The sequence below is a fragment of the Mauremys reevesii genome, linkage group 2, assembly GCF_016161935.1.
Source record: "Mauremys reevesii isolate NIE-2019 linkage group 2, ASM1616193v1, whole genome shotgun sequence".
NCBI lineage: Eukaryota > Metazoa > Chordata > Testudines > Geoemydidae > Mauremys > Mauremys reevesii.
In genome coordinates this window covers 274,374,621-274,398,697 of record NC_052624.1, presented here as the reverse complement: position 1 = coordinate 274,398,697, position 24,077 = coordinate 274,374,621, and the positions used below count along the sequence as shown (strand labels likewise).

General features: G+C 43.5%; 2 long non-coding RNA genes across 4 annotated transcripts; one reads left to right on the top strand and one right to left on the bottom strand.

Annotated features, from left to right (window-relative positions):
- Positions 1-10,685: 10,685 nt before the first annotated feature.
- Positions 10,686-12,664, bottom strand: LOC120399632. The gene is made up of 2 exons (XR_005595261.1): positions 12,627-12,664; positions 10,686-11,643 (listed from the first exon to the last, which is right to left on the bottom strand). It is a non-coding gene; the product is annotated as an uncharacterized LOC120399632 (long non-coding RNA).
- A 167-nt stretch (positions 12,665-12,831) lies between these two features.
- On the top strand, positions 12,832-22,929 carry LOC120398852. Of its 3 annotated transcripts, none has more exons than XR_005594748.1 (3): positions 12,832-12,897; positions 18,966-19,018; positions 21,386-22,929. It is a non-coding gene; the product is annotated as an uncharacterized LOC120398852 (long non-coding RNA). The 3 variants fall into 3 exon arrangements; XR_005594746.1 differs by lacking the exon at positions 12,832-12,897 and adding an exon at positions 13,268-13,515; XR_005594747.1 differs by lacking the exon at positions 12,832-12,897 and adding an exon at positions 17,053-17,112.
- The last annotated feature ends 1,148 nt before the right edge of the window (positions 22,930-24,077 follow it).

Sequence of the window (24,077 nt, the reverse complement as noted above, 5' to 3'; positions counted from 1 at the left end):
CTAAGGTGTTTTGTGGGTTTTAATTAATGGATGGCTGTGAAGCATTTTGAAGACCTCAGATGCGGGTAAGTGAAGTTATTGGCATATTGTTCCACCCTTCCTACAGCCATGTTAGTGGGGTTACTGCTGCCTAAGGCTTTTAGTCTGTATTAGAATCCCTGCCTGCATGCAGAGTCCATTTAAACTCAACAGGACACCCCAGAATCTCAGGCATCCACTCCAGTGTCTAACTAAGGTACTTTTATGGCACCCATCACCATAGTACCTGAGCACCTCATGATCCCTACTGTATTTATCCTCACAACACCCCGATGAGGTAGGGCTGCGCCATTATCCCCATTGTACAGATGGGGAACTGAGGCACAGGGAAGCTAAGTGACTTGCCCAAGGTCATACAGGAAGTCTGTGGCATAGCAGTGACATATCCCAGCTCTCCCAACTCTTAGGCTAGCACTCTAATTATTGGACCATCTTTTCTCTAGTAAATCCAAGATCAGGCCTTAAATATGAATTTGCTCTTGTCTCCTACAACACACCTTTTGATCAAGAGGACTGAGCCTTATGGTTAAGGTAGAGAATTGGATCCTGGCCCTGCCTATGCCACAGAGTCCTACATGATGCTGGGGGACTCTCTTAATCCTTTCACAGGCGGTCACTAATTGTGCATTCGGCAGTTTGAGAGTGCCCAACTTGATATTTCTGGGATCTGGTTTTCAGAAGTGCTGAGCACTCACAGTCCTCTGACCCCTGCTTCATTCAGTGCACACTTCGTCTGCTCAATGCACAGCTCCCATTTGCAGCTGTTAACTATACACCTTCCAACTTGTGCAAAAAAACGAGGCAAGGGTCTGTGACGTTCCCCTCTGGTGTTATCTGGAACAGTGATCTGCTAGGTCACTCCAATCCTTGACTCTGGGAGCCAGCCTTACCCTGCTCTGCTGTGCGAAACCCTGCTCCTGGGCTCTTCACACACAGCCTCTGGCATGTAAGCTGCTCCCAGCTACTTGCAACCGAATGACACTAGCCAATATCTCCAGTCCCAGACACAACCCTAGGAACCTCTATCTTGCAGTGTCCAGTTATGCCCACTGGACGCTGCAAGCTTATATGAGTTCATCAATTTAACAAAGAAATTGATATGCATCAGGCTTGTTATCCTAAGGGGAGCCTCTAACATGCTTCAAACCAAACGCACTGCTTCAGGTAGAATAAACAAACACATTTATTAACTATAAAGATAGATTTTAAGTGATTATAAGTCAAAAATAACAAGTCAGATTTGGTCAAATGAAATAAAAGCAAAATGAATTCTAAGCTGATCTTAACACTTTCAGTGTCCTTACAAACATAGATGCTTCTCACCACCGGCTGGCTGGCTGCTCTTCAGTCAGGCTCTCCCCATAGATCAGCGCTTCAGTTGTGGTGGAGTTTGTAGATGGAGGTGGAAGAGAGAGGAAGCACATGGCAAACGTCTCTCCCTTTTATCATGTTCTTTCTTCCCTCTTGGCTTTGCCCCCCCATTTCAGAGTCAGGTGAGCATTACCTCATCGCAGTTCCAAACTGACCATAGTAAGGGGGGTGACTCACTCGAGAGTCCAACAGATCCTTTGTTGCTGCCTAGGCCAGTGTCCTTTGTTCCTGTGAGGCTGGGCTTGGTTTGTCCCATACCTGCCCTGATGAGGTGTGAACTGCCCCTCTGCTCCTGGAGAGTTTTTGTCTGGGCTTGCTTTAAGCCACGAGAATACATTTTCAGCCTCATAATTATATATATGAAATTACAACCTATAACAACAATGCTCAGTACATCATGAGCCTTCTGAAAACATCTGACATAAACTTTGCATTGGATACCACACAATCATTTTATGGGGATGAACATGGGGTCCTACAAGCAACAGCTGCCTTTACAACACAACCCTGATTCATCCCCAGAGCAGTCCCTCCTGTGCACTGAAAAAGTCAGGGGTGGAAAAAACTAGTGTGTGATCAAATAATTAGACTGTTTCATAATGCATATACACAAGGGCGGAGGAAAAATTCAAGTTGTGCAAGCATCTTAATTCTGGCTTTTCCTAACTTTCAAGTACTTGACATTGTACCCTTAATAGCATTATTTCCATGTCGTTTTTTTGGCTCGTAATATATATTTTGACTATGTTTTTTATTCCTCTTCCTGCTTTTCTTTTAAAGGCCTGAACAAAGCCCAGTGAAGTCAATGAGAGTTTTTGCATTGATTTCAACAAGCTTTGGATCAGGCTGTTAAATTGTTATCCTTGGTGCTTAGTGAGCACCAAGCACCAGGGGACACTCGCAGCCTATGACTTGTACATTATGTCCATATCAAGGTTGCATTATTTGTCCTTGAAAGCATCCTGAAGGGCAGAAGAGGAACAGGAAGATGTCAGAATTTGCCCTAACAGAGACAAAAGATCATGGCAGATTGTGACAGATTGAAAGTTCTGGAATTCCAGGAGACAAAAAATGTTTAAAGGTAATAATTGGAGATATACCAATCTCCTAGAACTGGAAAGGACCTTGAAAGGTCATTGAGTCCAGCCCCCTGCCTTCACTAGCAGGGCCAATTTTTTTTTGCCCTGGATCCCTAAGTGGCCCCCCTCAAGGATTGAACTTGCAAACCTGGGTTTAGCAGGCCAATGCTCAAACCACTGAGCTATCCCCCCCATGTTTTCCATTTAGGGAAAACAGTTTTAAACTGGGGGAGGGGGATGGGCAAGAAAAAGTCCTAAATTTACAGACTTGGTGGCCAGATTTTCAGAGGTGCCAAGAACAGGTCGCTCTCAGGCTGTTTGTACTCAGGTATCCAAATATGGGTTTAGGTGCCAAACTGCAGACACCCAAGCTTAAACATGTCAGGGTGCAGGTTTTGCTTATTGCAGGGGTCATTAACTGTACAGAAGAAAGCCAGAGACACAGCGAGCACACAAGCACTGTATTCTACAGGCAGGCTAATTTCCTTCAAGACCACTATAGCCAGAACCTTCCCCTCCAAACGCTGATATCTGACAGCTTTCATCTGAGATTGCATAATTATAAATGCTATTCAGTCTTTTTATAAAAATACCACCACAATATTTGACTTGATGACCTCCAGGAATAGCAAAAGTTGCAGGTTAATTATTTCCTTACTTGCATTCTTTGTTCCAGATATCAAAGTATTCTAAGTATCCGTCATTTTATAATGTTCTTTGGTTTCGGGGTCATGCACTCTATCACCCTGCATCCATTTATAGATTGTCACTTTCCCAATTATCCAGATCAGTAGATGGGAGAGGGAACATTCATTTTGTACCTTCTCTTTTAACAATTTAAGCAAATAACAGAAAGTCAGATACAAAAGGTGATCCGCTGGAAAACAAGAGATGCTCACATAGCTGATTAGAACGCCAGCATGTACAGTGGTTTTATTTAAACAAGATCTTTACATTCATCTAACCTTGTTGGGTAAAAAACTCAGCAAACAAACAAATCGCTAAATGTGGATTCAGTGCCTACAAGCTCCCTGTCACTGGTTACTTAATGAGAAGAACACAGTTGCTTCCTGATGAATTGCTGCTGGTTTCTGAGACAATGAGCCACACACCTGCTGAACACAGATATACAAATTAAAGGAAATGGTGTCTCTGTTTGTATCGCCCTCCTACAAATGCTCATGTCATCCCTACTTTGCTCATGGAATCTCATGGCGAGGTAGTGGGGAGCTAACAGCAGCAGTTGATCCAAATCTGTTGATGCTGAGGAACAGTACAAACAATGTTTTCCCCCCACAAATCGCCATCTCAGCATCCCATTCAAACAAAATGACTTTCCATTCATCATCCTGCAATGTTCAGCTGAGACTGGGTTTGCTCAATTTTCTTTAGCGCTCTTCATTGCCATGGGTTTCCCTTGATCATCTGTTGATCTCAGCTACGAAATAAGGTGGTGGATGTTATTGTTGATGTTTGGGATAACAAGATCAGCAAGGATATAGCAGTAATTACACAGAACAGTGCCAGATATGTGTAGATATTTTATTATCTAGGTACTCACAACCCCAATGCACATTCCCAGTTGTGCAATATCGGTTTCCATTATAATTAATTTTACTTTTCTTTCACTATGGGGATTGCTTCTGGGAAGTAAACAATCCTTTCTTAATAGCACATGCAGCATTTGGCATCCGGGTTTCATTCAGTCCATGTAGCTAATAGGTCACATGTTATACTTACATAACCATTTATAATTAACCTCACTTGCTACTCTGCCTCAGCGTCATCTTGACACTGAACAGTTGCTGAAGACTCACATTCCCATGTCTTAGAACAGGGATCGGCAACCTTTGGCCCAGGGCCTGCCAGGGAAAGCCGCTGGCGTGCTGGGCTGGTTTGTTTACCAGCAGTGTCCGCAGGTTCAGCCGATCGCAGCTTCCACTGGCTGTGGTTCGCCGTCCCAAACAAATGGGGGCTGCAGGAAGGACGGCCAGCACATCCCTCAGCCCACACCACTTCCCGCAGCCCCCATTAGCCTGGGGCAGCGAACTGCAACCAGTGGGAGGTGCAATCAGCCGAACTGCGGACACTGCAGGTAACAAAGCAGCCCGGCCCGCCACGGGCTTTCCCTGGTGAGCAACGGGCCAAAGGTTGCTGACCCCTGTCTTAGAAAGTGCTGTGCTCTGCCATTTCCAGCACCTTCCAGCAAGTGCCAAATTTATCACCTCATTAGCAAAGGCTATGAAGCACTAACCTTGTGTGCTAACAATGGGCCACCCAAATACCCAGCGAGAACTTGTTTCAATACAGAAATAAAACCCTCTCCAACCCTACACTCCTACTTGTCACCTACCACCACACACTGTAACCCTTACAGGGTATCATCAAACAACTACCGGTCATACTCAGTGGGGACCCCATCCTGAAAGAAATATTTCCTGAACCCCTTCTTCTGGTCTTCAAATAACTGCCAAGCTCATCATCAGAAGCAAGCTCCCCACAGACCAGAACATACCAACTCAAAGGGGCACCAGACCCTGCCAGCACAACAGATGCAAAACCGCATCTCCGCTGCTATAATGATCAACAGCCCCCACAACACACCTTTCAAGATCCATGGGTCCTACCCAGGCCTATCACAACATGTGGTGTACCTCATCCAGTGCACTAAATGCCCCAACAACAACAATGTGGGTGAAACCAGAGAATCTCTACGCTATCAGATGAATTCCCACAGGAAAATGACAGAAGACAAAAACACCCCATCGCCTGTGACTAAACTCTTTTCACAAAGTCATCACTCTCTAGCTGACCTATCAGTCCTCATCCTCAAAAGAAACCTGCACAACAATTTCAAAAGATGAGCCTGGAAGCTTATATTCATATCTTTGCTAGACACTAAAAATCAAGGCCTTGATAAAGACACTAGATTTGTGGCTTATTACAACAATCTGTGACCCCTGCCCTCCTTTTTCTCCTATGACTACAGGGGTGTTGACGGGCCACTCCATCTTGAATGGTCCCTTGGAATATGTGCTAACTATTTATGCTAAACTATCTGTTCGACCTTGTATTTAGCGGTCACACTCTTTCCCAGACCTGAAGAAGAGCTCTTTATGGCTTGAAAGCTTGTCTCTCTCTCACTAACAGAAATTGGTCCAATAATGATATTACCTTACCCACCTTGTCTCTCTAATATCCTGGGATCGATGTGGCTAAAACAACCCTGCATGTTACTACAGAGAATTCTTTCCTGGGTGCTGGCTGGTGAGTCTTGCCCACATGCTCAGGGTTTAACCGATTGCCATATTTGGGGTCGGGAAGGAATTTTCCTCCAGGGCAGATTGGCAGAGGCCCTGGAGGTTTTTCGCCTTCCTCTGCAGCATGGGGCACGGGTCACTTGCTGGAAGATTCTCCGCAGCTTGAGGTCTTCAAACCACAATTTGAGGACTTCAGTAACTCAGACATAGGTTAGGGGTTTGTTACAGGAGTGGGTGGATGAGATTTTGTGGCCTGCGTTGTGCAGGAGGACAGACTAGATGATCATAATGGTCCCTTCTGACCTTAAAGTCTATGAGTCTATGTTAACAATAAGCAGTGGCGGCAGCGTTTGGTATCTGCAAATATCCACAATAAGAGATGGTGTTGTGTTCCCTTTCAAATTTCCAGTCCCACTTTGTGGGATGGGGGGTAGACTCATGCCATTCATAGTTACACCACACTTATGAATGCTAGTGACCGGGCAGCTCGGATCAAGTTAATCCTTTCACAAAAACTACAGTTCCCATCCCAGGATTAAAAAATCCCCCATAAACTACTGTGTGTGAGGTATGGAGGCTACAATAGGCCTTATAGACTCAGCTCTGCCAGTGAAGTCCTGGAATGGATGCACACGGAAGACAGAGCAGTCTCAATGCCCCTTCCAAGAAAGAAATGATCAAGGGAAGACTTCTTGCATGTGATTCTCAGCAAAAGATAAGCACAGAGAATGGTAACGATAAGCCTCACTGAAATGGTTGTTGATACAGCAGAGGTAAATTCGCTTTCCCAGCTCCGGGGGTGAGAGCAATTGTGCCTCCTGAACACTCTTCATCTCTTTTCCACCCCATCTATCTAACGCAGCAATGGACCTAAGTCCCTCTGCACGGTGGTCCCATTTGGATCAGAGCAGCCAATGCATTTTAATGTCAGGCAGTGGCAATGGAAGGCTTGGGGATGGTAGCTCTGCTCTGCCAAGGGTCTGTAGAGACAGGGACTAGCCCGCCCTTGTCTAAGGAGAAGTCTGGCACACAGGCATCAGGAATCAGCTGATCAGGCTAAACAGCAGCTATTGTTTGGCTCTGGTTCCCAGCTGGAAGATAGAACTAAGGACCCAGCACTAAGACAGGGCGAGCTAAGAGAGACAAACACTTCCCTGAGTACCAGCAGTCACCACTGCTGCCGCCCCTCTCACTGGCTGGCCCTGTGGTTCTCCATGAGCCTTGAGCTACTGGAAGGGCACAGGACCCTGCAGTATCAGGCCAGGCCAGGACTATCAGTTCAGTTACTTTTCCACATTTCTTGTGGTTTTTTTAGCCTGCAAGCTCTTATTCTTCTGCCACGCAGAGTTGGGTGTGGCTGACTGTTTTATCCCCAAGCTGCTGGACAGGCCCACCATACTACAGGGATACATAATGTTTATTTGTTTAATAGCTACTAGAGATGTATCAGCTTTTGAAGGGAGCAGATATCAGTTAGAGAGGAGCAATGACATATTGACTTGAAATATATAATTCAACCACTAAATGTCTCTGTGCGCTATATTGAATTTCAAAACGGGGCATAGTTCCTGGTAAACAAGTCAGGCAAAGCTGGAACTGGAGCTGTGTAGAAATGTGAGTGTATCTGTCTTGTGAAACTATCTATGTAACAAATACTCTTATTTAAGAAGGACTCTGACCCAATTACTTCATATAACCTGAAAGAAGAGAGATCAAATCTGATTACTGGCAAATATCAGCACAGAGACTTGCAAATACTTGACAGTTGAAAGATGAGGGGGAGGAAACTGTCTTGTAATTGAGATTGTAGCTGAAGGTCAAGATTCGAGCTTCTTCTATTAGTGAGTTAGAACCAAGCTTATTAGACTCACATTAAATTGTTTTATAATTAGAGACAGGCTGAGGATTTGATGTTGAAATCTTGATAAGGGCTAGGTTTGGGTTTCAGGTCTGAGGCCCAGGTTTGAGGGTAAGGTTTGTGGATGGGAATTGGTTAGTAGCCTATTGAAATAGTTGAGAAGCCCTTGCGTGGGACTCCTTCTCTTGTATTGCAGAAGTCACCAGAACCTAATAGAATAGCAGCGTGTGTATATAGTTAAGTCTTGCATGTGTATATGAGACACATGATATCCTTAATGTTGTGTAGAGAGCATAGCCACAAGAGTAAGGTTCAGAATAGATGGTGCTGAAGTCTCAAGAGCTGTTTCTTGGGAGATTTGGGGCTGCTTCTGAATAGGACCATGATGGTATCTGGTGCCTACCATATGCCCTGCCTCCATGGGAGTGAACGGAACGTCACAACCTCAGAGCTGGGTGAAAAAGCCAACAACTCCCCACAACTAAGGGAGGTGATGAAGAGACACTGGGTGTCACTCAGGAGGGAGAAAGGAAGATCTGAGCCACAGTAAAGACTGTTTAACCGGCTCCTTGTTTTATAAAAATGTTCCCAAGAGAAATGGTCATTTGACTGAGTGACAGAGTTTGATGGAATGATTGCATATGTGTGTGTGTGTCTAAAGACTGTTGGATGTGTGGAGCAGGTGCCATTACTCTCTCTGTCTGATGAGGGTTAGCAACTGTACCTGCCTCCTGACAGTTCATGAGGCAAAGAAAAAGGAGCAATTTCACCTTCAGCGACAACGACAGAAACAGCCAGGGCTCAGATCAGTCCTTTCCCTGACAGCCGTGCAGCAAAATGGCAGTGATTTGTTCATTTACAAATCAACTCCAATGACAATTGCACACATCACGAGCATTCGTGCCGTACGTTGCCCAGGTGAAAATTGGCCTCCGCTAAATGCAGATGATTCTCCGACGTCTGTCATTCTGTCCATTGCTCTGCTCCGGCAGAGATGACGCTATTCACTCGAGAGGAAAAAAAAGGGAAGGGGAAGAAAATAGAAAAGGATGGAATTTTTATTTTATTGGAGGTGATTATAGCGCTACGTGATGTGCAATTTGTGCTCAGGTTACTAAGGGGTGAGCTCTCCTGCAGGCCCTATTCAAAAGGCAAAAAACAAACAAACAAACAAAAACGTTTGTGAATCCACCAGCACAGTTTTTGCCTACACTCCAGGAGCCCAATTGTGGAATCTATTAGGCCACTTTGTGCCATTTTGATGGTCCACAGCATCTATAAAACCAGTTAAACCAGCCAGTAGAAGATGCCCCCTGCCTAGGGGTATCCTGTCGTAGTTTGGGAGCTGCCCTAAAGGTCCCTCTGCCTTTTGGCTCTCAGGACAGGTAACAAAGTTGGGCAGAAGGATGCACGTCCTGAGCACTGATATATCCAAGTGATCCCTGGAGTGCAGCTGACATTACAGTACTTTGCATTGGGCACCAGCCTGGCACAGAGCTGCCCTAAATTTTGGCTGGGGGGCAGGGTGTAAATATGGTTTAAAGCCACATTTGCACCATCCTCTCTTGAGTAGCAGTAAATGCAGTTTAGTCACTTCCACAGTCTAGGCCCTCGAGCTTTAATGAGAAAACCGGATGGACTGCACGCAGTAAGCGAGGACGCCAGAATTATCAAATGAGCAAAGGGAAACTGAGTTGACTAGCACAGCTGACTGGGGCATCAGACTCCTGGGTTCTATTCCAGGCATTGCCATTAGCTCTGACCCCCTATTACCATAGTGGTGGAGTACCCTCACAAGCTACAAGGTTTTTATGCACTCCAAACCCCTGCGAGTAAGGGCAATGCTATACTCCCATTTCGCAGAAGGGGAACTGAGGCACAGAGAGATTAAGTGACTTACCCCAGGAAGTCACCTGGGTCTCCCACACCCCAGGCTAGTTCTAACCACGAGGCCCCTTGGTACTGACTTACTCGAAGGCCAAGAAATAATCTCTCTCATACTCCATTTACCAATGGATATAATAATCATAACACGTCCATATCTCACAGCAAAGTTGTGTGGCTTTGTTATTTAAAATTTTGTAAGGTATTTTGATATCCTTGGGCAAGCCATATAACTAGGAGGCACATTTAAGTGCTAATATCATTACGACGTCACTTTCATGGTGCTGGTTCATTGAAAGAGATTGTTGGAGCCTCTTTGGGGAAAACTGAGGCATAGGGTAACTCTGAGTGGCTGGACTTCTTTGTTGTGCTTTAAAGAAGAAACTGTGTGCACCCCTCTAGAGGCTTTATCAGCAGTCACTGGGCTTAAGAAGGGTTGTGCTTTGTGCCTGTTGCACTTGTAACACACTAAAGGAAGGGAGGAGGAATACATCCACTTGTTGTTGTCATCTTGTCCTAGTTTAGGTTGTGTAACCTCTTTGGGGCAGTGTCTGAGTGGTACCTAGCACCGTTTAGTCTAGTGCTTGATTGGGTTCTCTGGATGATGCTGTAATCATAAAATATCATCATTAATGGCAAGACAGTGTGGGTGAGGGAATATCTTTTACTGGACAGACTTCTGTTAGAGAAACAAGCTTTTGAATTACACAAAGTTCTCCTTCGAGTAGTGTAGCTCAAAGGCTTGTCTCGCTCACCAACAGAAGCTGGTCCACTGAAAAATATTCCCTCACCCACCTTGTGTCTCTAACATCCTGGGACCAACACAGCTACAGCACTGCAAACAACAATAGATTGTTTGCAGGGAGGAATTTTTGATGGCGCCAAAATCTAGTCAGGTGCCTGCAGGGAATATTCCCAGGAGATTATATCCCTTACTGCATCCACTAAATGGCTAATGGGAGTAAAGTGTTACCAGCCAGGTCTGACTCAGAAATACTAGCAGCTGAAATCTTCAGAAAGACAGGGAGGAAATCTGAACGCATTCATTAGTGCTCACCAGGGCAAGGCCACATGCAACAGGGAGAGAATCTTTCTGCAGCACCCTAGAGCTACAAACTGGCTTGCAGTGAAGTGACCTGTGTTAATTACTGCCTGTTCTCAAATATCAGTGGGCACCATTGCAGAAATGGAGAGACATATATGTAACTCCACAGCAAGCACACTCAGGAAAACCCAGTCCCTGCAGCATGGGAGCAAGAGATGGAGACCTTATAATATGCTGGTGTTCATCTGAAGTCAGTAACACTTATCATCAGGATTAGAGCCAGAGCAGTGAGCTGCTCATGGGAAAGGCATGCTGCAAAGAACAAGTACAAGCTGTCCTGAGCTTCAGGTGTTTAACCCAGTGATCTGATTGCTATTCCCCTTTCCAGTGTGTATTCAATTGTCACTACAGTGCTAGTGCTTGACACTTCCAGCTGGAGATCTCAATGCATTTTACAAACACAAACGAGTTAAGTTTCACTCCCCTCCACAAACTAGGAATTAATTCTCTCTCTCTCTCTTTTTGGGGGGGAGGGGGTGTTAATTCTATTTACATCTTAATTGAGCTCTCTTCAAGGCAGGAATTGTCATTTCATATGTTTGTAAAGCTATCAGCACACTCCTGATACTGTACAAATAGTCATTTTACAGCCAGGGAAAACCAAGGCTCAAAAGATATAAGTAACTTGCCCATGGCTATTCACCAAGTCACTCGTAGACCTGGAAACAGAACAAAGACTGCTTCTCGAACCATTAACTTGCTCCCTTCCTTCCTTTGTGTATACATTGTCAGACCAGCAAAAAAATGTGTACAATTTAAATCCTTTTGTGCTTCATTGCAAGAGAAAATTAAATACACAGAATGCCTCTGAAGGACCAAATACAGATACAATGTTCTTTTTACTTCTCCACCTACATCAAGGTATAGCTTATTCCAGCCATGTCCAAAATAGGGCTCATTAGAATAATAAGATATTTTCCTCCAGGGTGCAGCCTTTTCATATTCTGATCCACTATAATTCATCTTCCCTTATTTAACCTTGGGGTGGAGAAGGTGTCTGATGTAGGCTAATCCCTGGAACTCATGAAGAAGGATATGAGCAAGACCCTACAATATCAAGAGCAGGATGTTATTTCATGCATATGGGACAACACAGAGAAAAGCACAGGCAGTGGAGCAGGAGAAAGAAAGGGGTAGGATAGAATCAAAGTCAGACTAGATGATTGTGATGGTCTCTTCTGACTTTATAGTCTATGAATCATTAAAACAGTTCCTCCTAAGAGTAAACTTAGACTAGATTCAGAAAGAGATGAAGGCACCCATGTCCAATATTTAGCCACCACTGCTCAGCTGCTGCCTAACCCTCTCAGAAGAAAAGCTAAGTCCACTCCAGGAGAGGAGTCAGAGCTGTGAATCTCAAGAAGATAGGCATCCCCCCTACAGAGACCTAAGGTACCTATATCTCTGCAGGGATCTGGGCCCTTAAAAAAAAAAGATATCTTATCTCCTAGAACTGGAAGGGACCTTAAAAGGTTATTGAGTCCAGCCCCCCTGCTTTCCCTATCAGGACCAAGTACTGATTTTGGCCTAGATCCCTAAGCAGCCCCCTCAAGGATTGAACTCACAACTGTGGGTTTAGCAGGCTAATGCTCAAACCCCTGCACTATCCCTTCCCCCAATAAAGTTACCCAGCAGGCCAGTGGCAGACCTGGGAATGGAACCTAGATCTCCAGCGTGTCATTCCAGCGCTCTATCCACTAAGCTGCACTGCCTACTGATGTCCTGCATTTCACTGCTGGTTAATTTAGGCAGATAACCCCTCATCCTAGGGCTTCTGTATATCCATTTCATAGGCACCTAGTTCATCTCATAGAATCCACAAAGCTCCTGAATGGCTAATTTAGAGCTGAGGATCCATTGAGTAGCAGGTCACTTAAAGGTCAGACATTACAATACAAAGCACTGCAACCCCCAAATCCCTTTGCGGAGCTGACCCTGAAACCCTCAAGTCACTAAACATAATATAAAAATCTAGGGACAAAAAGGCAGACAGACAGACAGACATACATACATATATATATGTATGCTACCTTCTACACAGTCATAATCTAAGATAACCACAGCACACTGACCATTTACCTGCCAGACCAACTGGGTCCAGTTTTATAAGGAATCTTGTTTGGCCTAACTGGGGTACAGTAACAAGAGGACTTGGCTCAGCTGTGAGCGCGTTACACTCTGCCTGAGGTTATAAAAGCCTCACTTGGGGGCATTAGGCAGGGACGATTAGCAGAGGTTTAGTCTGGACGTCTCAGCTCCTCAAAGGTACTTAGGCCCCTAATTTCAATTGCTTTTAGTTAGGTGTGTTCCCTAGAAGCACTCTGCCTTGTGGGGATTGGAGTCTAAAAAAATATTCTTTCTTGCGAGAATTCTGCAGGGTGAGATAGGTTCTCCCTTCTAGGGACTTTGTCTGGAAAGAGATTCATTTGCTAGAGATGTGGGAGGGTTTTCTCCAAGCTTGAGGGATTTTTTTTATGGTCTGTAATCTTCTATGGGTTTTAAAGCTAGAACCTAGTCTTGTAGGAATAATGACATACTCTCCTCTCCCCCCCACCCCCAAACAGACAGCTTTTGCATTGCCTGTCTCAACCCATCCCCCAGATAGAATCTAGTTGAAAGAGGAGAGCTGGATACAGAAATACATAAGGAAGTTGTCACTGGGAGGCAGAAATCTTTGAAAGCTGTATAGGGGCTTTGAAACTGGCTAGATAATTTAGTGGACAACTTATCAGAAAGGCTAGCCATTTATACAACTCAAAGAAAAAATGTGGATAGGATTTTCATAAAATTTTCCATACCCTCCATGTTCCTATATAGACACCAATTATCCCTATTCAAAGCTCCAGGGATCTTTTTTCATATAGCTGGATGTCTATCTAAAAGAACGACTCTAGACCAGATGGAAGTCATGGACCTGATGTGGGTGAAATTCTGTTTCCTGTGTATGTAGGAGGTCAAGCTAGATGATCATAATGCTCCCCTCTGGCCTTAAAATCTCTGAATCATTTCATTCTGTGCTGGTATATCTGCTATTGTAATAAAAATATTTAACAAGTGGGCACTGTGTTCTGTCTCCTTGGAGGCTTCTCTGACTAGCAGGGAGTTGCAGTGCCTAATTTGGCTGTAAATTGCCACTCCTGCTTTGTTACATTGTACACTTGTCGGGGATGAGTACGAAGACTCTGCCTGCTGGGATTCGGGTTGGGCCATAGCAACCTGCTGGAACAAGGACATACTGCAGAACTAGAGGGGTTCAGAGAAGAATACTAATGATCAAGGGTCAGAAAAAGAGCTATGCAGAGACAAATACAAGGGGCTATGATAAAATGAATGGTCTAGAGAAAGCAGAATCAGGAGCTGCTGTCCCCCTGTCTCCTACTCTAAGAGCAAGGGGATATTCAATGACATTATGTTGTGGGAAATTCAAAACTGATAAAGGACATGCTTTCTCCACAATATGCAGTTAAACTGTGGAACTCATTGCCACAGGAAGTGATTGAGGCCAAGAATTTTAAAAGATTCGAAAAAGGATTGGATTTGTATGTAGATATTTAAAATGTCTAAAGTTACAAAATATTTATTGTCCTTAATTAAGGTAAGATTGGTTTAAACCCTGAGGCATAATGTTTAATAATCTCTAACTATTAGAGACCCAGATGAGTCCTAATGTGGGAAGCACATTAACCCACAACAGTGTAGTGTAAGATTCTTACACCTTCCCCTGAAGCAACTGGTGCTGGTTATTGATGGACTTAAGGTCTTATCCAGTCTGGCAATTCTAATGGGCCCTGACACAGCAGCCCAGCACGGTAGCATTTCATTTCAGAAAGAGGGACTACACAAAAGTGAGGAAATTAATTAAACAGAAATGAAAAGGTACAGTACCAAAAGTGAAATCCCTGCAAGATGCATGGAAACTTTTTAAGGGCACCATAATAGAGGCTCAATTTAAATGTATACCCCAAATATAAAAAAAAAAAAGTAAGAAAACCAAAAAAGTGCCACCAGGGATAAACAACAAAGTAATAGAAGCAGAGAGAGACAAAAAGGCATCCTTTAAAAAGTGGAAGTTAAATCCTAGTGAGGAAAATAGAAAGGAGCATAAACTCTGGCAAATTAAGTGTAAAAATGTATTTAGGAAGGCCAAACAAGAATTTAAAGAACAGCTAGCAAAAGACTCAAAAAGGAATAGCAAAATTTATTTAAGTACATCAGAAGCAGGATGTCTGCTAAACAACCAGTGGGGCTACTGGACGATCGAGCACTCAAGGATGTTAAGGCCATTGCAGAGAAACTAAATGAATTCTTTGCTTCGGTCTTCACAGCTGAGGATGTGAGGGAGATTCTCAACCCTGAGCCATTCTTTTTAGGTGACAAATCTGAAGAACTGTCCCAGATTGATGTATCATTAGAGGAGGTTTGGGAACAAATTGATAAACTAAACAATAATAAGTCAGGACCAGATGGTATTCACCCAAGAGTTCTGAAGGAACTCAAATGTGAAATTGCAGAATTAGGTACATTCAATGGCCATTAGCCAGGACAGGCAGGGATGGTGTCCCTAGCTTCTGTTTGCCAGAAGCTGGGAATGGGCGACAGAGGATGGATCACTTGATGATTACTTGTTCTGTTCATCCCCTCTGGGGCACCTGGCATTGGCCACTGTGGAAAAACAGGATACTGGAAGACATGGACCTTTGGTCTGACCCAATATGGCCATTCTTTTTATTGTGAAGGGAGTTATAAAAATACATGGATAGGTGCTGTGCATGTCAATTTCCCTCAAGATAAAAAGAGAACAACTTACTTCATCCCAGTGTGGGTAGATGTGACCTTTCTAGCATCACTACTAAATGTGACTGGTCTATTAACCCATCCATCCATATGGCACAGTGAATTAGATTTCCAGAGAGTGTGAGCCATCATTGGAAAGGACTCATGGGTAATAGTAAGATCACCCAGGCTTATCCAATGAAACTGAGGATCTGAAAAGTGCAGCAATAGAGTTGGATTTTCTTATAATTCTTTTGCTTGTTCTTCTGTGGTCTAAGCTTTTTTTAATCACTGTTGTATATTGAATCTTCCATGCCTGTTAGTTATCACATTTTTGTATTTTTAACTAATTTGAACTGTGTTTTAACAGGACTAAACCCATAGACCATTTGTTCAGAGATAGACACTAGTGCTTATTTAACTAGGTGTCTGTACTTCAGTCAGAGGTTTTCTGATTATGGTGAGCCCTTTACGAATTGTTTTAACTTGGGGTAGGTCTACACTTACCTGCCGGGTCGACGGGCAGCGTTCGACTTCTCGGAGTTCGAACTATCACGTCTAATCTAGACGCGATAGTTCGAACTCCGGACGCGCTCCCGTCGACTCCGGAACTCCACCACCGCAAACGGCGGTGGCGGAGTCGACGGGGGAGTCGCGGACTTCGTTCCCATGGCGTCTGGACGGGTAAGTAGCTCGAACTAAGGTACTTCGACTTCGCTGAAGTTGCGTACCTTAGTTCGACGCCCCCCCCCCTTAGTGTAGACCAGGCCTTGGTAACATCTGGATAGTGATTCTGTGAAACTTTAGTGTTTCCTTCCTTCTTCCTTATTTCCTCTCCTTCTAATGTCCCCTGCTTCTTACAGGTAACCCTAAACTGCACTGAAGAACAAAGCTATGCTAAACACTGGTTTTTCAGTTCACAGGCAATACCTTATATATATAATATCTCAGGTTGACCCAAAACTGTTTTTTTTTAATTATCATAAAATCAAGAAGTCAGGGGGAAATATTTGTTGTTTTTAATACTTTTTTAAAGCTTTTAAATTAAAGGACATTCCTAAACAAAAAGTTTTAATATGAACAATTTGTCAAAACTGACAAGAATTTATTTAATGTTTTGGTGTCATTGAATGGCCATTTTTGTTCTTTTTCTTTTTGGCTGGAAGAAGTTTCAGCTAAAAGATTTGCCCAGCTCTGCTGAGGATCTGTTTTAAGTTCCTTAGGCCTCTCATTCCTCACTTAGGATCTGATGTAAAGTACAACTGAAGTGAATGGAAAGACTGTTGATTTGGCCCCTACAGTGTTCCTCTTCAGTGACATCTGATCGCTCCTCCCCTCAACAGAGTGAGCCCCTTCCACACACCCCTAGGTGTCTGATTCCCTCCGCCTTGGAATGCAATAAGTAGGGAAAAATTAATTTAGCACTTAGTAAGAGCCTTGGCCTTTTCCTTGCTGCCAGAAACTCTCCCTGATCTAAACTGATGTCCTTATGCAGCCAGCTTCAGCCTTGGAACCAGGTCCCAGATATTAAACATCTGGCAAGTAGGTAGCTTTCTAGGGTTAGTAGGAGTGTAACCTTCCACTGGCTTCCCATCAAACATAAGAGACTTGTCTTCATTATCAAAGCTCTTCATGGCGGGCTGAGGGACTTACTGGCCACCGCTTCCAGCAGCTCCCATTGGCTCGGAGCAGCGATTCGCAGCCAGTGGGAGCCACAATCGGCCGGACCTGCGGATGCAGCAGGTAAACACACCAGCCCGGCTTGCCAGGGGCTTTCCCTACACAAGTGGCGGCCCCTGTTTGAGAAACCCTGCACTTATCTCTTTTTTTACTATCAAGATACCAACTCCTGTCTCTAGTTGGTGTCAAAGTTAGACTCAGGACTCACAGTTTGTCAGACCACTCTGTTTTATTAGAACTATCTTATTTATACAGATAAAAGGATGAGAACTTAACAAGATAACTACTAACTACTACCCATCTTCTGTTAATGTTTTGCCATTAGCACCATTGTTTATGCCTAATGTTTCTTTTCCTGGCACCTGTATTTCAACATTTCTTATTTCTGCTTAAAGGTACATACAACATTTCTTTAATCCATTCTTATTTTTACAATATAATTTATTCTACTTTCACATTGGCCAATAATGGCAATCCGCATCCCCCAGGTGCTAAATTTTCAAATAAGCACATTTGTGTTTTCTCCAATCCTTCCCTCACTCTTGGGAGGCGCTCCACAAAGCTCCATTTTCCTCCTTCAAAACTCCTGTCAATACTCCCCTTTGGCAGATAGCTGAAGTGCTGAGAACCCTTGCCTATCATGCTGACCAGTGTTGTCTCCTGGTATTCCTTCATCATCTGTATCCATCTGTTGTCTCTTGTATCATAATTAGATTGTAAGCTCCTGGGGGCAGGGACCATCTTTTTGTTCTGTGTTGTATAGTACCTAACACAATGGGATCCTGGTCCTTGACTGAGGCTTCTAGGCACTACCTTAATACAAATATATCCTATTAATAATAAATACTTTTTCTAGAGACTCCCTGAATTGCTATTCTATCTACTTCTGTCAGAGACATCACAACTAACAGAAACAGGAAGCAATGAATATTTCACTTACAGAAATACTGTACATCTTATGTGCAACAGGAGGACTCTTGATTTAAATGCTTAGGATTCTGCTTTTATTATTATGGCCAATGGCATGAGAACTTTTATAAATCTCAGGGAAGACTCCATTGGACCAAGGGAAGAGTATGTGTGTTTGTTTTGTTTAATGCCCGATACCTCATGGTTATTCCAACTCTGCATGTCTCTATATCCTGTCTTGACTGATTATTCAAAGAAACAGGCAAATTCATGTTGCTAAAAGAGAACTTTGGTAACAGTTTTTTTTAAGGAGTTAGTGAAACATCTGAGTTCAAAATATTACTCTTCATTTTATTGTTCACCACACAATATGCACTGTACAGGATGTAGGGGGTTGTGACAAGGGAAATCAATTTGATACTGATAAAAATGTAGTCGGTTGTCATGCTGTAGGGTGTACGACCATGAACTACTGTGATGGTCAAGAATTTCCCTTCCCCATGCAGAGCATTGTAAAACTGCTAGGGACCTGATCCAAAATCCATTTAAGTGAATTGAAAGACACCAGTTGACTTCAGTGGGCTGTGGATGAGGCCCTAAAGGCATTATAAGAGGTCATCACCTTCCTCTGAAGAATCGGGTATTGGCCATCACTTGGATGCAGATGAGCAAACTAGATGGACCAGAAATCTGATATGCCATGCTATGCCAGCCATCACTTGTTTTTTCTCTTATCTTCCCTTCCCATCCCATCTCCTTTTTCTAATCTATCTTCCTCAGAAGAGAAAAAACCCTCTATCACAATCATGGTACCAAATCTTAAATTACATTCCCATGACAGTGGCTTAATTTTTTCATCCAAAAGTTTCCTTTCTTTGTGCTCTTCCTATTTGCCTTTATATTCAACTCTGTTAAAAAAGCAAATCTTCCTCGAAGCTTTAAATGCATGTGGGCAATAAGCTGCCAAGCTGGTGATTTTCATATGATTAACTTTTTTTTCTTCACAGGTGATCCGGAAGAAGAAGATAATTTTGTTGGTACAGCATTTGTAGCCTGTCTGGTAAGCCCGGTTCATTCTTGGTTCATCTCCTGTTTTGAACATAACACACTCATTACAAGAACATGAATGGTGTCCTCCAGTGCAGTCTGTGGTAATCATAAAATTCTACTGATTAAACAACTGTTAATTATTTAGATTCCTTTAAACTGTCTCTCCATATTTGGTAAGTACAGTACTTGGGACTCTTAAGTTATTCTATATTTTGCTCCTAGGTAATGCTTGTCTTGCATTCTTTCATTTCCATTTAAAATAGTTTCTTCCTGAGCTGTTCCAGCTAAGAGCCTCAAGGGTTTCCTCCATCCCCATCAAATTAAATTTATTTAAACTTTGAACATAAAGAAAACACAGACCATAAACAAGGGCTAAGTTGTCAACCTCACTCATTAGTTACAGTTAATGGGCTAAACTGGGTACTGTGACCAATGTGCAAAACATCGAGGAGTTCAGCTACATGGAGACTGGACAGATTTTAGGGTGAACAACTTTTCTATTTAAAATGCACATTTTTTTCTATTTAATGAAGTCATATAATTCTCCTAAAAAGTGTTTCTAGCTATCCGCACAGCCACCATATTGTCTGTCACTGTGCCTAAATCATAGTGGGAAGGGGACTCTCTCTAGAGGTGAATGGATAGTCCAGTCTACCTAGTCATACTATGCGTGGCCTTGATGCTGGGATTGTCCACATATGAGAACTATCTGTGGCAGGAGGAAGTAGAGTCTCAATCCACTAACTCATTTCACTCAGACCACCTGATGGCCATAGAATGGAAAGAACTTTTGATCACTACTCAGCTGGAGAAGATTTAAACTAGCAGCTGGGGTATTAACAAAAATGAGTAGTGTGGAATACCCGTCATCTGTGCCATTCAGTGATTGTTTTTGCTCAGAAGCATTCCATTGGCTTCATTCTCTATGCCCTTGATAGCAATGACTGCACACATTTTTACTGGCCTTAACTGATTGCACTGCCGTCATGCACTGAAATCGCAAAGAGTGTTAAAGCTCTGCTTAGACAAGTATATCAGGTATCATGATATCAGAAGAATTTTTCCCCCTTGAACTATGATTCTGATTCAAACTCAAGGGAGTCTTTTAGTTAATTTCAGTGGTCTTTGGACGAGGCCACGTGTACAAGATTTTTCTCAGCCACGAGGCTCTCGCGTAGTTATTAAATACTGCGCCTATTTTTTAAAGTGAGATTTTCTAAAATTTTGACTGCTGATGCTCTGACATTTCAGCTGATTGTTTTGACATCATGAAGAATATTTTAATGAGGTCAGGAAAGTCATCTAGGGCTACGCTGCATTTAAGGCATGGCCCTTTGTGGAGAAACACAACCTTGTCGTGAAGCACTTACAATGCATCAGGTGGCTGTAGGAGAATGTAGACCAGAAAACACTTACTACACCTTTTCCATGGGGGCATCATAAATCTCTGCTGTGCTGATACAACTCACTGTGATGAGTTTAAGTCCATGGTCGTGCTCTTCCCCATCCTTTTTAGGGAGGGTAGCCCCCACTGTCAGCACTAGCCTCAAGCAGTCCTTGAACTCAGAGAGAATTTGTGCAGAGATGCAAGGTGGATGAAGGCTCCTTGGCACTTTGACCATCCCCCTGACCCCCTTGTACACCTCGGAAAGGTCTGACTCAGCCTGGCCCATACTGTATAACAGCTGCAGTTTCTGATGCCTTGTCTACACGGGCAGGGGGGAATCTATCTAAGTTACGCAACTTCAACTACATGAATAACGTAGCTTAAGTCGACGTACTTAGATCGAATTACTGTGGTGTCTTCACCGCAGTGAGTTGACTGCTGCTGCTCCCCTGTCGACTCTGCCTGCGCCTCTCACAGTGCTGGCGTACAGGAGTCGACGGGAGAGCGCTCGGGGATCGATTTATCGCATCTAGACTAGATACAATAAATTGATCCCTGCTGGATCAATCGCTGCCCGCCGATCTGGCCAGTAGTGAAGACATACCCTAAGACAACCCCTGTGGGGTTTTTCCAAGATGATAATGAACTGGTCCTTTCAGGAAACACAAGAAAACATGCCTGAGCTTCCGATAATGACAGTCTATTATTAAAGAAAAAATCTTCTTTGTATGTAGCCATAATGACATCCATTAGTGGATGGAGTCTATCATAGGTGTTTATGTATTCCTCTAGAAAAACCCAAACAAGGCCATGCTGTGCTTTCTTTAAGAGGCTTAGCCAGAACTGAAATTGAATAGTGGCTGTGCACAGAGGTTGACAATACATCCTTTCCTTTCCCCAATGACAAACAATGTTGCTTTTCTTTTAATTAAAAATCACAACAAGCTTGAGTGTTTAGCCATATTTAATCACCCTGTTCCCTACTGGCAGGTAAATGAACAAGCACTCCTTGGGAGAAGGAATTATGATGACATTCCTTCAAGTTATCCCCACTTTGTCCAGCTGACTGCTTTGGAGAGCTAATGGTCTTCCTTGATGGAGAACATTGAAACACAAAACTTCTCCGCCTATTGAAATGGTGATGATCATTCCTGCTATCAGTTGGCAGTGGAAGGCAAATGAATGGCAAAGACAAAAGCATTCCACAGCCAATGAGTTCAGACAACAAGCAGTGTCCATCAGGGGAGATTTAATTACAAAAAAACATTATGCTCATTTTTGTACTATATGTATTAAGCATTTATTTTGTACTTTAAAAATTTATTTTGATGTATATGAAGACAAAGTATGGCTCTCTGGCTCCTGGTAGGTTAGCAGTGTTCTTGATGCATCCTCTGCCTCATAGTATCAAAACTGGTCTGGACTTTCACCCATCCCTATTTATTCAAATTGAATTTCTTTCAGATTCAATTCAGAAAGCTACTCAGGCATGCACTCTGCAGTGAATGGGATCACCTGCTGATACTGTGGAGAAGGGAGTAGCTTGCTCAAAAGGACACTGTGATGCAGCGGTGGAAAGCTCAGAAAAGTGCCAGGTTTAAAAGAGGGTAACTGCCCGGCTCATTGAAGCCACTGGGCCACATTTGAAAGTGGAGCTAGCTATTGGGACTAATAGGTCAGGGACCTGATTATGGAAGTAGGTGGCTGACCTGGCAAGATTAATTTGCCACGGGTGAACAGAATGAGTCATTGAGTGAGTCAGTTAAAGCTGTGTTGGGGAGGTTAGGAAGGGCATTCGCATATGCAGAAAATCATCTGCCCTATTGGATGTTACTCAACTTGTGAAGCTCTTGATGTTGGCCCATCAATTATAATAACTTAAAACAGGCAACAAAAGGTCCTTTTCTGAATTCAAGGGACTATATTCATATTAACATCCCAGCACTTAATTATGTTTTATATTAAGTGATAAATTTAAAATTGGAAGTATTAACAGAAACTGGGAATTGCTAAGGATGTCCTACTGAATGCCCCTAAAAGCCATGATTCCACATGCACGCACAAAAGTTACTGGTCAAAAAAGGTCTTAGTTAATAGGATATGTGAGGGCAGCACTAAATCATAAAAAGTAAATATATAAACATGGAAAAATGAAGAACTTAGAAATAAATGCAAGTTGAAAATGTAAGTGACTTATAAGGGTAGTTGAAGAAAACAATGAAATATCAATGGGTTAAAGACAAATAAAGCCTTTTAAAAACACATTAGGAACAACAACAAAATACCCTAGATTAGGCATAGGTCCATTGCTAGTTGCAGATGGAAAACTGTATATAGAGATGCAAGCAGAAATATTTCTGCTCTGAATTTGGAATGAAACAGGAGGAAGTAGCTATCCCATATGATGATGTGGCTGGAATAGAAAGTTTACCATCTGTAACAAAGGAAAGATGTGAGACAATGTCTTCTAAAATTAAACATTTTCAAATCAGTACACAAGAGTCATAAAGGAACTAGCTGAGGAGCTCTCTGAACTAGAAATGTTAATTTTTAACAAATCTTGAAAAACTGAAGAATTCCAAGGGATTGGAGGAGTGCCAACATAGTTCCAATATTTAAAAAGGGATGACTCAGGGAAATATAGACCATTAGCCTGATGTCAATCTCAGGCAAATTAATGGTTAATTTGGGCTCTATCAACAAAGAATTTGAGGCTAAAAATTAATGCCAGGCAATATAGCTTCAGGAAGGTAGGTCTTGTCAAACAACCCAGTTGCCTTTTTTTGACAGGATTATGGGTCTGGCTGATAAAGGTAACTGGTTTGGGTTTAGTATACTTGGATTTGTTTTAGTACCACATGGCGCTTTAATTTAAAAACTGACAGATATCAAAATGTAGCTGTGAATGGGTAGACACCAATGAGTGGATGTAATGGTTTAGCGGCAGCGTTCCTCCCCCTCCGGGTCTGTGGGAGGCCACTCCGCCTCACTACGTCTCGCCTGTCATTGGGAATTAGTGCACAACAAGAGTCTATAACTCAGGTCTGTGTTCAGAGCCGAGCACCAGACACAGGCAGTTCGCCCAGACCCTAAGTCAGGGCAGGGCAATGAGGGCCTATAGCCTGGGCCTGTGGTCAGGGTTAAGCAGCAAGGTGTTCGGGCATCCTGGCTCCGGCAGATGGCCGACAAGCACTGGCTTCTTGGCCTAGAGTGGAGGGAGAGGGGATTGGGGTGGCATGGGGGACACAGGCCCACCCACTCCACTGCGTCCCGGCCCAGGGCTCTAACAGTGGCAGAGGGTCTGCCGTGGGGTCAGCGGGGATCCTGACTGCAACACGCTGACCTAAGCTCAGGTGGTGCTGCAGCCAGACTAGGATCTGCTGCCCCGGGGCCACTTCCTAACTCCTCCTCGGTTATACCTGTGTCTGTAGAGGGCTCTCCTGATCGTCAGGGTAGAAGGCCTGTGGCCGTCCTGGCAATGCTTCCATGGGCTGGTCAGCATACGGCTCTGGCAGCCCTCAGCTCCCCAGGGGCTGGCAGCAGTCTCCCAGCTTAGGAGCAGGCAGGAGGCGTCTAGATCCTCCGGCAGCTGCAGCCCAACTGAGCTCCCAGACCCACATTTTCTACTTCCTGTCCTGTGCACTGACTTCTGGCGGGAGCGGTGAACACATCCTGGCTCCCC